The sequence below is a fragment of the Nyctibius grandis genome, chromosome 9 (genome assembly GCF_013368605.1).
Source record: "Nyctibius grandis isolate bNycGra1 chromosome 9, bNycGra1.pri, whole genome shotgun sequence".
Taxonomy (NCBI): Eukaryota; Metazoa; Chordata; class Aves; order Nyctibiiformes; family Nyctibiidae; genus Nyctibius; species Nyctibius grandis.
The window spans coordinates 43784425-43801800 of NC_090666.1; the positions used below are offsets into that span (position 1 = coordinate 43784425).

At 40.2% G+C, this 17376-nt stretch overlaps 1 protein-coding gene across 10 annotated transcripts in view; it reads right to left on the reverse strand.

Moving 5' to 3' along the window:
* BAZ2B (bromodomain adjacent to zinc finger domain 2B) overlaps nucleotides 1-15224 on the reverse strand; it is a 124445-nt gene extending 109221 nt beyond the window's left edge. For 9 of the 10 annotated variants that reach the window (XM_068407528.1, XM_068407525.1, XM_068407527.1 and 6 more), the window contains exon 1: nucleotides 15138-15214. The gene's annotated coding sequence lies outside the window, so the exon portion shown is untranslated. Of the gene's footprint in view, nucleotides 1-15137 lie in introns of all 10 variants that reach the window. The other variant, XM_068407523.1, reaches the window with a different exon arrangement.
* Between the last annotated feature and the right edge of the window lie 2152 nt (nucleotides 15225-17376).

Consider the following 17376-nt stretch of genomic DNA (forward strand, 5'->3'; position numbering starts at 1 on the left):
GCAAAGTCCAGAGTTTCAAAAGTTCTCTTAAACTAAAAAAAAAAAAACAAAAAACAAACAAACAAAAAAAACAAAAACAAAAAAAACCACAAAAAACAACTTACAACAATGAAGTAAGTGCTCTAGGATTGATGCTTATAAGAATCCAGTCCATGGCCCACGTTTGTTTACACAAAGTTTCAAAAACAAAGGACTTGTTTTAATGGCACGTCACTGGTTTTTAGAACACTTTATTTGGCTAAAATACATGCTATTTTCCTTGTAAGACACCTGTGCAGTTCGGCCTGAATGCAATTTTACTTGCATCTACAAAACATCTACTAAATCAGTGACTGAAAGGCATTTATGGAGACATGCACCATAGCCCAAATCATTCATTTTTAGGATTTAATGGAAACATACACAATTTAAGACACAACATATTTACGTATCAAATCCTGAAATCGCTTGTCAAATCCAAAAATGAAGCAGCTCTTCAACTCTATCTTCTACTGACACATTAATCTGACTACTTATGGACTGTTTCTCAAGGCCATAACAAAAACCCCATTCTCAAGTACTTTTTTTTCCAAATCAGATGAGTCACAAAAAGGTAAAGCAAAAGCTGCCAGAGTAATTTAAGTATTTATTTTATCCTCCCCTCTAAAACATGTGTTCCCATGGAAAGAGAAGGAGAAACTAAGTCAGACAGTTCAGTTGCTGGCTGCTGGTTCTCCTGTTCTGCTTTTGTTCCCATGGCAACTGATGTGGCATCCAGAAAAACAAATAAAATTAAAAGGATAAACAGCAGCTGAGGGCAGAAGTGCTATTTCACCAAAATAAAGAAAAAATTACCTCTGTACTCCTAATTGTTAATAAACATAAATTACAACATTAGAGGCCTCGTGCTAGAGGTCAAAAACCAGTCTGCAAAAATAACCACAGAAGTATGATCTGAAGCATCAAACTCTTCATTTATAAAACAAACTGCACAGCATGAAAACTCTTCATCACACAGCAAAATCCTTCTTCCCCCTTCCTATATAAGCACACACATATACACTGCCATACGCATGGCTGTCATTTATTTGCTCATGCATATCTGGCACTACTGCAAATGAGCTTGTCCCGGCCTCATTTTAGAACAGAAATGGCTTCTGTTTTTCTGAGCAGCTCAGCCCTGAACTGACACAAGCAGCAGAGATTAAATCCAAAGTATTCCCAGTACGAACTACCCAGTCATAGCTGTGCTTGGCCACTGGCTCAAGAGAAAACAGAACGAGCCTGCTGACTAGACAAAACCTGAGCCGAGTCTCTGACAGCGAAATACAGCACAATGTAAGGGATTCCTTCGGCCTACGCACTGCTCTGTAACTCTGCCCTTTCCTGGACAGTTTTCCCTTCTGAATGCTTTTTTCCTTTGATCCTGGAACTTCTGGTTTGTTTTTTGCCCTGCTGAAACTAACAATAGGTTATGGCCTACAACCTACGAGGATCTTATTTTCTTCCCCCGTGTTTCCAGCTAGCTTGAGACAGGATTACATACACCAATACACACTTAATATAAGCAACACTGCAACATGCAGTTAGTTCAAGACTGTTTCTTATATGCGGAAAATATATACATTAGGACTAAGGACTAGGTACGGAACACGCTATCTTCAACCCTCCCCTTCCAATTTTGACAGTATTTGAGATCCAGACTACTTTAGAAACGTATGAGGCTCATCTTATCAGCTACGGTGTTAGGAGAATTTATTCAAGAAGCAGAAAGAAAATTTCTTCCTCAGAATTAATCTCCTGGAGCTGGAGAGAAGGTAAAGAAATACTTAAATGGCAGGGGTGGGGTAAAGACTGAGTTTACAAATATCACATGTGATATACCTGAAGACCAAATATACACACAGGGGGACAGGGAAGGAAAGGGATATGGGAAAAATCCGCAAGGTTGAAGTTACAGTATGTAAAATCATTCTCCATAACATTACGTTAATGGAAGAATGCACATTAACAAACTCAGTGCAAAAAGAGCACGGTAAGGAACCAAGAATGAAGGACAGGATAATCAGTGGTGACTGAAAACACTGTGGTGAACAGTCACAAACCAAAGATGATCACTTTTTAATCCCTCACATAAAAACATGACGAAACCTCTACATTCATTTAAATCTTAGAAGAATTTTCATATTTTTGGCATCCTTATTATTCCATCTATACAAATTATCAAAGACACAAAACATCAAATATTAACAAAAATAAAATTAACAGCAACTAACTCAAAATAAAGGTACATCTACACAAGCAATAAACATTTTGAGAAAGAATAAAGGTATATATCCCTCTCTCAGAAATTAGAATTATGAAGATTTAACAAACCTAACACTGCCTTTCGATCGCCATGTTCAGCAGCCACTGACAAACACACCTTCCATTAATATATCTAATCATTCTAACTGCATTGTAATTTTGCTCTCCACAGCACCCCAGGATGATTACACAACTTAACGCAGCATCAAGTGAAAAGCACCACTTCTTGGTTTATGTTGAAAAACTACTGGGTTATTTTAGTTCCAGTATTATATTTCAGTCATATCTGAAATGCCAAAAAATTGTTTTCTGTTTACTTTGCTATTCCAAGCATGACTTTGCTGCACTTGGTCATAGCCCACACTGAAGACTTCTATATACTCTCATCTCCTATGGAAAGTGTTCCAAAACTGATGATTCCTTTCAATTTTATTTGCTTTTTATTCTACTTGACAGGGTGACCTGAATTAATATAGTGTCCTAGATGTTTTCTGTTTTGTCTTTTTTTTTCTCCCAGTACTGCATCAAACTTGCATTGTGACCGCTGCTGAACTGATGTTTTTAACAGAACTATGCATTATGACTCCAGTAGCTCTACCTGATGGCGGGTAATTGATTTAGAATCCATCGCTGTGTATGTTTAGTTTATGTTATTCTCTGTGCTTCCCACTGCTCCATGGGCATTACTTCAAATTCATCAGTGATTAATTTCATGCAGCCACTTAGTTTCCCGAGACTCTTCCAGTTCAGTTTGATCTTTTCATAAGCATAGTGTTTTTTCACCATAGTAAAACATTTTTTTCTGTAACAGGTAAAGTCAGCCTGTACCCTATAGGGTCTTTCAAATCACATGCTATTAAAAAAAATACACTGCATTGTAACCAAGCCATCAAAAAAATCTGACATCACTCATTTTAAAGACAAGCTATCCAGCAGCAGAAATCAATGTGGGTCTCATGAATTTCAAGTACGTTGGTTGTGAACACCATTCAAAAGGTCTTAACTTACTTTTAATCTGCATGTGGCTGCTGCTTTTTCAGAATAAAGCTTAATAAATAAGTCAGAATTTCCATAAACCAAAATCTATTATAAAGCATTTGGAGAATTCAAGCTAAAAGTGAAATTTTCTTACAAAATTGGGTATGTACATGAAGTAATCTGATCTCCCTTTGCCTACGTAATGCAACATTTTAGAGTCAGTTTTGCATTTTTCTGTCCATAAACACTAATATGGATGTTCAATAAACAAATAATTCCTTAACTTTTATTACGATACTGCAATGGGATGGGTTACAGCCAATAGGCTCAGGGCTAGACAGACCCAACCACCACATCAGCTGCAAAAGAAATAACTGCCTTTTCAATAAATTGAAGAGACACAAAATGAGAGGGCCATTATGCCCTTTTTTCAGGAGAACAGTGTAGGTTTGAATAGTTTTAACCTGAAAAAACGGGCATTAACTGACTCTCTGAATGTCCTTCCATGGCTAGTAAGACAGGCAAACAACTCACAAGTACCAGTCATTTACTTGTCTTCCTACTTTTTTCTCCAAGTAAACCATTACAAACTTTAGAATTAAAAAGTATGAAGGAAAAAAGTGTGACAATTAGTCACACCAGCAGCTATCCCTTCTTACCAAGCCAGAGAAACCTTTCAACACGGTACTACATCACTGTACACCCAAAACTACACATGACTCTTCACTTCCACCCTTGACATTTTCAGATCGTAACACAACTAAGTAACACAGGTAACTTCTCTAGGCTGTTCCTTTACTTCTGTTAGGCTGGTAAGAACTATCTACCAATCTGCCCAATGCTGTACTTAAACAGGGGTCACTGCTCATCTCCAGGCTGACTAAATCCAAACATCATAAAATGCAACTTTTGCTTCTAAACATCAGATACTCCACACCTCAAACGTTCCTCTCAAACATCTCTGAAAAAAACTGTGTGCCCAAGCGTTTGTCACTGCTTTCCACAATCAGCAGTTCTTGCTAAACAACATATTACAATTATGCTATTTTCGGCCAAGAATACTGATTCACTATTTGTGGATCACCTTCTCCATCATGGGTCTCCCCTAGAAGTTAGCATATGATTTTTTTCTAAAAAATCTGAAGTGGCTATTATAAAGAATTAGACTTGAAATCTGGCACTCAAATACCTCTTTACAATTTAAGCGAACTTTTGCAGAAAACCACAGATGATTTACTGAGTTATGAATCATTCAAATTATATACGGAAACATACACTTGTAAGGGGCTGCTAAACTAAAGAATAAGATTCTGTGTATAAATAGAACATAATACAATGAACATGAGGATTTATAGACATCACCTAACTATCCCAGCACTCAAATTATCTATATTATTGCCTATGTTGCTGGAAGCAACAGGGACAACAAACACTGAAGAATGAACCGTTCCCTCAGTCCAAGCTTTATAAAATTAATGGAATGCAGGCCAGTTCTGTTGAGGTCAATGTATGAAGCAAAAAAAAAGTAATTCAGCTTTACAAAGTGTGTTAGAGATCCCACCTACCTGCATTTCAAATGCCTCCTGCAACATATAGAACAGATCATTCCATAAGATGACTGCTCGTGTATTTATTTTAAGCACTTCACAAGAAACCAAAACTATAATTATATAAATTAAACATTTAGAAGCTAAGAAGTTTAAAAGAGTGATCGTCCCCCCTACATGCCTGTTTTATTATTAAGTCTTTACGCTATTAACAGATCTCTCAAAATACATAACTCATTTCCTTGACTGCAAAAAGACTGTAGGGTACATTTAAATGCTACTCTGTATAAACCACTTATATCAAAACAATACTTTGCAATATGCTGTATATCCATAACAACGTAATTGTTAACACTGAAAATTTACTGGTATCTGCAAGAGTCAAAAGATCACATATTTACCTCAATGATGATCAGAAACAGCAGAAACACAGAAAACATATCTCAAAAAAACCCAGGAAAATATTCCAAGCTGCTCTATATCTTTATCACACACAAATAAAAGGGAAATTACCTAGTATAATCTGTTCCTTTTAGTTCCTAATGCCAGGTGACACAGGGCATTTTATAACTGATTGCACTTACTAGTGCACTTAACATTAGTTTTACCCTAAAATAAGTGAGTTCCTTCCTTCCCCTTGTGCCCCTTGACTGTTCCTTTGTACAACGAACACGCTTTTTCATGCAGCTGCAAAGAACTACTTCAAAAGTAACCCTCTGGACAGGGCCCAACTGTGGGATCAGCACTTCCCACTCTTGTTCAAGAACACGTTTGGCTCAGTGAAGATGACCTGCTATACATTTAAGCCTTAGGGGGGGAAATAAGGCTTGAAACACACTTCTAGAGAAGAAAAAAAAAAGATGACAACTGCAGAAAAATGTAGCGCTAATATCCCAGTTAAATGCCGAACAGTAAAGAACTTTCAGTAATAGCTTATTGTCATTTTGGGAATATATTCTTTCCTTAAGGCTTTTCTTCTTTTCTAAAATTTACTTCTCCAAACACTCTTACATGCATTAAGTAGCAAGTAAACTATACAAATCCTTTAATATTATTTTAATTTGGTAGTTGTTGGCAAGTTAAAACAACAACAAAAAAAAACCCAGAACAAACCAACCAAAAACCAAACAAACTTGCCAAGTGGGAGGTCTCTAGTACGCCATCCAAAGACTTCGCAGTTTCAGACATCCCTGTTTTGTGTTCAAACATCCTCCCACTTTGCTTAAACCCCATCCTTCAAATCAGACATTGAATCAGACATTCAATACATTCAAGGTATGACCGAATCAGAGTGCTTTCTCTACTACCTTGCCAGAAAGATAAAGAATTGCTGGAATGTATTACTGCGATTTTTTTCACTACTCTACACCCTTTCACTGACTTCAATCAATACTTTGGATCTCAACTTTCTTCCCATTTCTCAGACTTTCGTTGGGATAGTATAGTAGCTTTTTAACATGGTCTATACAAAATGGTGAAAAAAAATTCAGTCACTGTCTGCTGTTGCCTGATTGTCAATGATGACTAAGGAGACTATTCCCATTCAGCGTTTCAAGGGCAGGGCAGGGAGAAAAGCATCCACTTAGTTCTTTAGAGTCCCACTTAAGGTAATTTCCCTGAAAGAGCCAAAATGGGACTCTCCATTGTTTCTAATATTAGACTTGGTAAGTAAAAAACCAGAGGAATTCTCCTTGCTTTGAAAGCTCTTACAACTGTGCCATAAAGAATTTGTTTCTAGCATTACAGCTGGTGTAGAGGTTGGGTCCCCAAAAGATCTAACTACTAAGCACTCTCCTCTTCTGCCTCACTTTTCTCCTAAACCACACAATTGTAGTCTCAACTATTATCTCTGATCTAGCTCTTTCATCAACATTGAAAAGAAGCAGTGAGGTGCTTAAGGGTAACTCCAAGGATGAAAAATGATCAGAGCTGAAATGGAAAAACACCGGTTTGCATTTCTTACGGTGTAGCCTTTTTAAAACTGCTGTAAATACTTAGAAAAGACCACAGCTGTACGGAGTGATAATCTTATTAAATCAACTTATACAGCTTGAAAAACTAGACTCTCTTTCAGGCATGTATGCCTGATATTTTTAACTCACTCACTGACTAACACTGTAAGGAACCTTCCTTAACGGCTTCCCATCTTCCTGAATCCATACACATGAAGTAAGAATTTATTTTCATCTTTCCTCAGCAATACCTTCTATCTACATTCCAGGTTACGAGGTAGCAACTTACAACATACTGGATCAAAAGATGTGTGAGAGAGGGCATTTTGGGCTGCCTTTTATGACCACAGGAACATAAGGGTGTTCAGAAAACTGATTTTTATAGTCAAAAGTATAGTTCTCCTTTTAGAAGTTCCAGTCACTAGGGCAAGCAAAGATACAGAAAAGTTATCAAACTAAGTGTATAAACTAGTGTAAATACCTCACTTTATTTCTAACCTGGAAAAGCAAAAGTGAAGGGGGGGGGGATAAATCAACTTTGCTAACACAGTTTTTATGTATTACTATCCAATATTTCTAAGTATGTATTTTTCACATTGTAACAACAGATAAGTTTACCCATGTCAGAGTACAGTCATTTCTAATACATGCCTTATTTTTTCCACATGATACTCAGCCAGACTGCACTTACTACTATTTTACTACATCATCACTTTGTGTAGCATAATCACGTTATACTTCTGGGTTTTCCTCAAAAAGCACTGGGCATACAATGCATGAAAACCACTAATTTCAGCAACTACAGTTTTAGCAAGATAATCTTGGGTAAATCTAACAAAGATTTTTTACTGAGAACAACAAAAGCTACCAAAGGACTACAAGGGTTGGTTGATGCGACATTTTTAGGCTGCTTTACATAGCAAGATTTTGTATTTAAGATGTATGTCACTGCTCACCCTCACACTTTGTTTCTTCGAAGCTCAGTTTATAATTTTATTCAGCATTTAGTTAAAATTAAATATTTAATACCGAGGCTGTTCTATGATGCAAGCACAGCTAAAATGAAAGGCCTCTGTGGCTGCAGCGACCACATTTCAAATGCAGGTAGATCAATAAAAAAACCTCAAGCACAGCCTCCATGTGTGAGCAGAATGGTTTATAATAGCTTGCAAATGACTATGTGCTTGCTGTAACCAGCTGTTCTTAAATTATGAATATGCAACCAATTCATGTTAAAGCCAAATCCCAGCACTATTTCTACAGGGAAATCCCAGCAGTTTTTGCTTGTTCTACATGTTAGTTCTGTTAGGGATACAAATAGCAGTAAGCTTCAGTACAAATAGGACCAAACTATCGGTGTTTCATGCACAAAGTCCATTATCACAGCAGGGGTTGTCAATCTCTACCACTTTCCTATAACAGCTCAGGCAACACAACAATGATCTCCCAGCCAAAAAATAAAAATTAAGAAAAAAAAAAAAAATCCCCGCAGCATACAGGAAAGCCCCTCTGCTAAGCTAACGCTTTTTTGCTTCAGCCCATCAGACAGTCAGCCCTGACCTGCTTGAAGGCTTGCATCAAGCTTCAAACACTTAAAAACATCAATCATAAAAACAAAGACAGGACATTGAATTATACAGTATTAACCTCCAGGGTTTGCATACAAAGACCTTACATTTATTTATGTCCTAGCACGTTAAGAGCTTCAGTACACTGTTCTTTACACCAAACAGGCTGCCAGTTTGATGAACCTCTCTGCCCTCAGCAGGAGTACAGCGTCTTTGATTAATGAGTGCACGCTTGTGGAAAAGTGTAAGAACAGAAAAATGGGGCAAAATCCACACAATTATGTCCCTACCCGTGCGATGGGCCACCGCAATGATTTCTGTTGAACCGGTTTTCTCTTGTACAAGAGAAGACTGAGGGCTTGGGGGGGGCGACTGTGGGGTTATTTCGCTGATTATATTTGGATACCACACACCACTGTTCTAAAACAAGTATCTGATAAAATGCAATGCATTGTTCACTGAAGAATCTTTCAGCGTTAGAAAAAGATTAATTCATTAATACAATTTGATTAATATTAAATAATAATAATTAAATCCAAAAAAGTTAGCTACGTATTCAAAGTGAAAGAAAAAATACTCCCTAGATTTCAAAGTTTGAGCTCCTCGTCCAGCAGTCTCACGACTAAGAATCAAACTCAAGAACAGCTAGGCAGAGTATTTTGTGCCTTTAAACCATCATATTTAATAAATATTCTAAAGAAAATCTAGTTTACACTTCCTGTAATTTGCCAGGAAAACACCAGTAGGGTTCTCCATTATTCAAAAGTTAAAATTCTTTGTCATCCCCTCCAACAATTCCAGAGCAGAAGTTAGTTCTGTGTGAGGCTCCAAAAAGAAGACAACATTATCTGAGGGTCACTGCATTATTTCTAAGGCCACCTTCTTTTCCAAGGTTTTATACTGCAAACACTACCTGAGACAAGCCTTTATGCTCAGCAATCCCATTGATTTCAGTGGGGCCATTACTAATGTAAACAGTCCATCGGGCAGACCAATTTTTCAGATAGTGCCCCTAGACTTTCAGTAGTTTGAATTTTAAGGTTTTGTGTGATTCCTCCCTCAGGGGCTAGAAAAATCTCTGCAATCTCTTTTTGCAAACTACCAAGGCTTAACCCATTCAGCTCTTTACAATGCCTGACCTACATCAAGTGAAAAGAGAGTCTTGTGTCCTTCACACACAGCAGACATTCAGGAGGCCCTGACGGGTGTGAGTGCAAAGGCAATGGGAGAGATTTCGTGTCAATGGCAACAGGCATCATCCTTCTGAAGGAACGAAACGGATACCGACAAGCCCAGCACATCTTTCTGTGAGTCCCGCTTGCAGAGACTATGTCTGAGAGATCATCTGTCACTAGGTGAGGTTTAAAAATGTATACTTTCCTTGATATTTGTCTTTTCCCCACCGAGCTGAAAAACATTCACATGAAAAGAGAAGAAACTGGTATTAGGAATTTTGCCAAATGCATAAATTAATTCTATTAAAGTAAGCAGAGAAAAACCCTGTATCCTTCTTTCCTGTCGCTACATTAAAAAAAATTAAACAAGCATAAGACTTCCTCGCTCTCTAAGAGTGTTTCTTTCACCTGGTGGTCTCATTAAATGCTAATACCGCAATAAAATAAATCACAATTTCTCCTCCCTTCTCCAAAAAAGAAACAAAAATCAGAATTAAACTGTAAAATTAATAAGCTTTTTTTGTTTTATTTCCATTTAAATCTCAAAGGAACTTCTGTATCAAACTTTTAACAGTATATTGATTTTTTTTCTTTTCAAGGAATGGCTCAAGACCATGGCATTACACAACTGTAAATTTAAGGAAGTAAAGAGGTAAAAGAGTAAGCAAGAACTTACCACAGCTAATATGTGAAACCGTGTGCTAATTGGATTAAATGTTCTACAAATCTTTTTAACTTAAAACTGCATGATTAAGAAACAAAGTAACAGAAAAGTACTGCACCTTCCTTGGCCCTTCTGCAGAGACTGGATGAAAAGATGTTCCCAATTTCTTTTAATGACCACGTGCACTCAACTTACCTACTCTCTGCTCTCTGCAGAATAACAAACCACACATTTCAGTTTTCAAGCAAACCACAGACTAACGCCAGTGAAGACAGCTTTTCTTTCTACCTCTACCATCAACTTCTCGTGATGCTGGTAAAAGACTAAATCCTTCTGTACATCAGAGTCCCTACCTGTGTACCAGTGAAACTAATACATCCTCACCTTCATAAAAGTTCTAAGAAACACAAATAAAGACATTAATGTGAGTCTACTATTTTCCTTATGCAAATCTTCTGGTGACTCCTTGTTGATTTTTTTGTCCCTTTTTTCCTTCCCTTTTTTTTAAATAAGCAGGCAAAAACTGGGGGAGTGGGGTGCAGGAGGATCTGTTTAATCTTACTAAGAGTATCCTTGTTTCTGTTCCTCATCAGTAAAGATTAAGAGGGAAGAACTCCAAACCCCTACCACGATAAAAATAATTTTAAAGTAAAAATGTAGCAGTATAACAAAAAAAATTTTAAAAAGCATAAATGTCAGTCACAAAGAGGATGTTTCATTTTCTTCTTTGATGTGGTGGGGAAGATCACCTGTACCTAAATTTTGAATTCTGCATAATGTTATCTTCACCACAAACTTCCAATTTCTTTAAAATATGTTGACCAACACATACTTACTACATTTTGTCGATGTTCAGGATGTTGTAAACTATTCAACAATCACAAAAACCACTGCTGTCCTTGACATGTGTTAGTGTTTCTGTAGCAATTTATGATCACAACTAGTTTATAATGTGGTATGACATAATTTACTGAATCTACTATAGTAAAACCAAATTAACTCGAAAGTTGAACCACACTTGGGAGAAAAGTGGTACACTTTGGGAATCTTTGTTGGGCAAAATTATCTAAGCGATGAAAACACAAAGTACCACACTCTGTAATCTTCTATCAGAATACAGTTTGCTCATTTTCCAAAAAAAAACCCAAACCAACCCACAACCAAAACCCACCACTGTTTGGTTTTATTTGAAGATACCTGTCTTAGGGTCTGGGGGGGCGGAAACCACAGTGAAGTGATTTGAACTGTGGGATGCCCTTACCGTGTCAGGGGGTGTGTCTGTAGCAAACTGCATTTTTGGTTGTGCTAAGTCTGCCTCCCAAGAGCTAAAATCTCTCAATCCCAAATATGCCATTATAAGAACATTATAAAACTAAAAGCGGTCTAGTACTAATGCCTCCTTTCCCTAATTCGGGGAGATGAGACAGAGAGCACAAACTTCCTTTTCTTTGCAACTGTGATATTCCACATCTTGTGTAGGAACAGAAAAGTAGCAACAAAGACATTAACAATTGCAGTTCAAGCTGGGAGTGACTGTTCTGTTTCAATTCAATGACAGCACTAATGGCTTCTTAGCAGTTCCATGAAATCAGCCAGCTGTCAAGCCGATGCATCAGAAGGAACAGTTATGCACTCCCCTAAGAAAAAGCAACACATCAGGATGTTTTGCAAAACATCTGCTCCTTCACACTGCAGTTCTATAATAAACAGGCAAACAAAGAAAACGAGAAAAAGGGCAACAGGACCTAAAAAGACAGACCTCCATTACTTTCTTATTTGCATTTTCAGCATCTCCCAAAAAGACAAACAATTCAGTTCTGCTGCACTTCATAAGGTCAGTATAAAGGTTAAAAAAAATACACTGAAGTGGTCAACCAACGCTTATTTCTTCCGTAATACAAAAATATAGCTAATTATCTTCTGAAAGTGTAAGGCATCTTATTACACGTCCATCAAAATCAACTACTTCTCACCAAAAGGTACATAGCATGTATTTAGCTATCTTTCCCCTAACACCATTTGAATAATTTTACAATGTTACTGACAACCTACAATAATCTAAAAGACTGAATCTTAAAAACTATTACTTTTTCTGGGAACACTGACCTGTAAGGAACCCAGCACAGTGGTATTTAGGTAAAAAAAATTTAGGATGAGAAATACCAGTACCACAATTGTAGTTTATTTTCAATACACATTAGTCGCAAAACCTTATTTTGTGTCATTCAGAACAGACTTTGGGTCAGTAATGAAAAAGGGAACATTGCCTGATCCTCTGAAGAAACATTTTTTACTCTCCAGAGAGTTCTATTTATGAAGAACCTCATCACAACTTGATACTAATGCTCCATTGCTTGCAAGGAATTGGTACCATCCATGATTAAACAAATATCCCCTGCTTGAAGCGAACATAAAATTTCTTGAACATCAAAGAGATCCCTTAACAACTCCTAATGCTTCCTCGACACACACTTTACAAAAATGACCTTGGCTACTATTTTGTTAATATTACGTAGGTTATTGATTTTGCAGCATTGTGACAAAACCGTGTACAGCGTTTATTACAGGTATGAGACGTCAAGTATGCCATCATTTTCTGAAACTACTTATCCTCTGTTCCTCACATTTATAATCTGTCAAATCTTCTAGACCTTTGCTGCATGTATAATTTAGAACCATCTGTTGTATATGCTTTCAACTATTTAAACATTTTCATCTACCTAATATTCACGTAGCTGGCACATACTCAATTCAACCACACTTTCTGACGCATTTAAAAAAAAACAAAAAAAACCAAAACAACAACAAAAAAAAACACCACACACACTCCCCTCGAGGTAAGTATCTGACATTTGTTCCAACATAACCTTAAGGACACTTTAGGTACATCATTCAATAGTGACTTGGATAGAAAAAACGTCTTGATGTACTAACAGCTATTCCTATTACTTTCTACGTTAACTGTTGTCAATGTTTTTCCCAACCCTGAAGACAAAGAAAATGCAAATTAAATACAGGCAGTTTCATGTTCTCCTTAGTGTGACTGTAAACATGCAGCGAGTAAGATGAGTACAGGAAAAAGAATGGAAAAACAGAACTTTACCTACAATAGTTATGCCTTATCAAGTAGCCTGTGTTTCACTAAGTCATATCATGTGACCAGAAAAACTTTTATGAGATTTTTTTTTAAAAAGTGCAGTTGAGAAGTAAATTAACAGAACAGTACCTTTTGTTGTTTCCCTTTTCACAATAGTGTACACAGAGCTTACAGCCACAGGTAGAGATCTATTTTTCTTTTTTTCCCAAATGAGTTTAGCATAGCAACTACATTTTGCCACCCACATTATACAGTATCTGGAACATAACCATTTAACTACACGTAACTACATGTAACACACATACAGGTACTTTCCAAGCGGAACCTTTAAACAATACAGCTTAATGTTTGTTGCTTCCAAATATGTCCCCCAAATCTGTCATTTAAAAATGGAAAAACTGTGTGTTTCCATGTTCCTCATCCCAAGTAGAAACTGTTTATTCCTCAGGGAAGATTCTGTACCGAGTGTTTCATGTAAACCTCATGTCAGATTACTACTTTCTGTAAAAAAAATAATGCCAATCTCCTGATGATTCGTTATTTAACATAAGAACATTGGAATGTTTTTTTAAACAACCAAACAGTTAAGCAAGAATACGTATCAAATACTAAAGGCCAGGACAGAAAAAAAAGGGGGGGGGAGGGTGAGAACAACCCAAAAAGCACAATTATTTCTCTTTTACAAAACCAGACACCAGATAAAGAAGCGAATTCTTAACGTTCCCTGAACGTGCAGCCTCAACTAGGCACCTTTCTCTTTAAAGTGCGGTCTACAACGCGTTACATCAGGAATTCCGGGGGAAAGCACACACTCTGGGAAAAATTCCCCTTAAAACTTTACATGACGTCACTGTCTGTCCCTGTAACATTTCCTAAACTTCCAGTCTTATCCAGAAGGGCTTTCGGGATTTCCACCCATTCCCTCCTAAAAGAGACGGACAGACTTGGGAATAAAAATTTGCCCAAGATGGCGAAAGGCTCGTTGTTTAGAGGGCAGAAAAATGGAGGATATTGTAATATACACAAAGGGATAAATTTCAACAACCCGGCCCCGGCTGCAGCTGCTCGCTTCTCTTTATAAGGAAGCGACGCGCACAAAAGATGAAGGCAGCAGGGCCGCGGCGAGCCGGGTACGCGGAGCGCCGCCTGCCACCGGCCGGGCCGCGGAGCGCGGTACGCCTCCGCGGCCGGGAGCGCAGAGGTGCGCGGAGCCCGGGGGACGCCGAGAGCAGGCAGAGCCCGCGCCTGCCGCCCCCCGCCGCCCCTGACCAGCGGCCGCCCCGCCGCACGCCTCACGGCGCTCCGCGCCCGCGCAGTGCCGGCCGGCACGCCTGGGCCGGCCTGACAGCCCGGGCCGGCGCCGGGAGAGGAGAGCGGGACAGCTCGGCGGCGGCGAGGGGAGAGCGGGAGCGCAGGCGGCGGCCGAGGGGCGGGAGGGCCGGCGCGGAGCGGAGCGCACCGCGCCACACAAAGAGCCGCCCCGGCGGCCGCCGCCAGCGCTGCGCCGCCCGAGAGGCTGCGGGCGGCCGCGGCAGAGACGTGACCGGCGCCGCCCGGCCGAGACACGGGCTTGCGGCCACGAGTGGAAGTTTAAAATCGCTGGGGAGCCGTGCCGTCCCGCCTCGAGACACCGCGGCCCCGGCCGCCGCCCCGGACTCGCCGCCCTGCCCGGCAGGGCCCCGCGGCGGGACCGGCGCTCGCGCCCCCCGACGCGGCCGGCCCACCACAACAAAGAGGCGCCGGGCGCCGGCGGGGCGGACGCAGCCTCAACTAGGGAGCGCGAGCTCGGCGCGGCGGGACGCGGCGGCGTTCCGGGCGTTCGCCGCGAAGGGAAACTCTGCCCGGGGCGGGCGGAGCGGCGTTCACTCACCTCAGAGCTCGCGGAGCGCTGCCCGCGTCCCGGGTGGCGGAGGGCCGGGCCGTGTGTGCCGGGAGGGCGGCCCTTCCTCCCGGCGCCCTCCGGAGCCTGGCGCGGCAGGGGGCGGGGCGCGCGGTGCCGGCCGCCCCGGGCCGAGCCCCGCTCCGCGCCGAGCCGGTCCCCCCGCGAGCTCGGCTCGGCTCCACCACGCGCCGGTGACGTCAGCCGCCGCGCTGCTCTCCCCGACAGCGCGGCCGCCGTCACCGGGCGGGCGGAGGGGGCTGCTCGGCCCGGCGGCAGCGGAGCGGGCCCGTCCCGCCTCCCCGGGCGCAGCCCCTGCGCTCGCCCCGCGCAGTCGTTCTGTGGTCAGGAAAAGTTGGGAACAGTTCGTGAGGAACCGTTCGTGTTTTCCAGGCGACGACAAGCGCGTGCGAGCCCGCGGCTGGTCATTTTTAATGACGACTTCATCGACCGGGGGAGAAACGCGGCTGCCCGCCTGAAGTACCTAAATTAATCCTTACGCTGCGGATTAAGTTCAGGTAAAAAAAAAAAATAAATTAATATATCAACAAAGAATCTGTGATACAAACAATAGCCATCTACTGAAATAAAACAAACAAGGCGACCCATTTCGAAAGAGGAGACATCTTAGAGCAGCCTCCCGAATCAGAAATTCAGTGGAAGCAACGTTCAACTGTTATGCTCTAGAACTAGATAAATTAAAGTAAAACAGGCAACAAGAGTGGGGGAGTGAAGTTAAAACTTATGGGAAAGTACTAAAATTAACCAGCTATTGACAGAAGGATGTTTTTTAAAAATACATCTTTTAAATACCAATGTTCTTGCCTTGCCTGAAACAACCTGTACAGGTTATGTGTAAAAAAGTAAAAGCTGTGCTTCCCTACACCAACCCTTCGAACTACACACACGGTATCCTCCTCTTCTTTCTTTCTTTGGCATAGTCTCAAATTCAGGCAGGGTTAAAGTGCACTTCAAGAGCCAAAGGACTGCTCCCTATAAACCCCAACACTACAGATTTAAAGTTACACCGCACCGCAATGAAAAAAATCTACGTGATTTCAGTATGAGCGGGTAAAAACCACCCTTGCAGAATTCAAGAACGTGTACAGCTTGATAACCCCGTTAAATGCTGCATACGAGCATTTTAAAAACCAACGCTATTTCTAAATAAAGCTGATCTCAGCATAAAGAAATATGCATATGTAGAAAGATGCCATTGTTTTCTGTTTCCTCTTCAGCCACTGGCTGTGATTTTAATTGTGCTGGAGAATCTTCATTAGTATTAACACATGGGGAGATTTCACAAAGCTGCTTCATTAGGGAAAAAAAAAGCCTGGCAGACTAGCTCTTTTTGCATGCAACGAGAATGTCAGCCTTACCTCGGTCATTTGTAACATAATAAGTGCAAGCACAATGATTGCAATGCAGGAACACTGGGGGAAGGGCAAAAATGCTGCCTAATACGGATACGAGAAAAGAAAGCTTCTCATTACACAGTAAAATGTATGCTGAAAATTAGTGAAGATGATGTCTCATGAGGCTCACGCTAAATACATTAATGTGCTGATATGTTTTTAATTATTATTTTTGTGCTAGTTTATTTCACTGCCCGGATTCACATCCAGCAGCAAAGGTTTGCTAGCATTTATTGATTTCTTTGTCCGCCACATTCCCGGAATACAGATTTTAATCATTTCACTACACCACACACAGTAATTTCATTAAAAACTGGAACCTTCCATCCCCAGAAAGGCATTTAATTTCAATGACACACAATTTCTTTTAGCAGCAAACTACCTCAACAGTAAAAGCTGGCCTAAGGTTCAAATGCATAATTTAGTCCTGAGTTCTCCATGCTCTGCATTCCTTTGAAGCTATAATTTGACTAACTACCTAATAACTGTAATAAGGACAATGATTTCCTTATAATATGTTATTAACCCGTATTTAATTAACTCGGAGGCCAAGCTCTGTACATGTTTGATTGGGTCAGTACCTCTCTAACCTCAAAATTTACTAATAATGGTCTTGGAAAAAAAAAGAGTGCGGGATAAGAATTGAGTACGGGTACAATAAATAGCTGTTTTGCTCAGAATGCTATGCATCAAAAACTCATACATTTTCCAAGACAACAACATTGTCACTCAGGAGATAACAGGATTTTATAAGGAGAAACAAACAATGGATTTAGATAATCCACTACCAAATTTACTGCTGTTACGTACATATT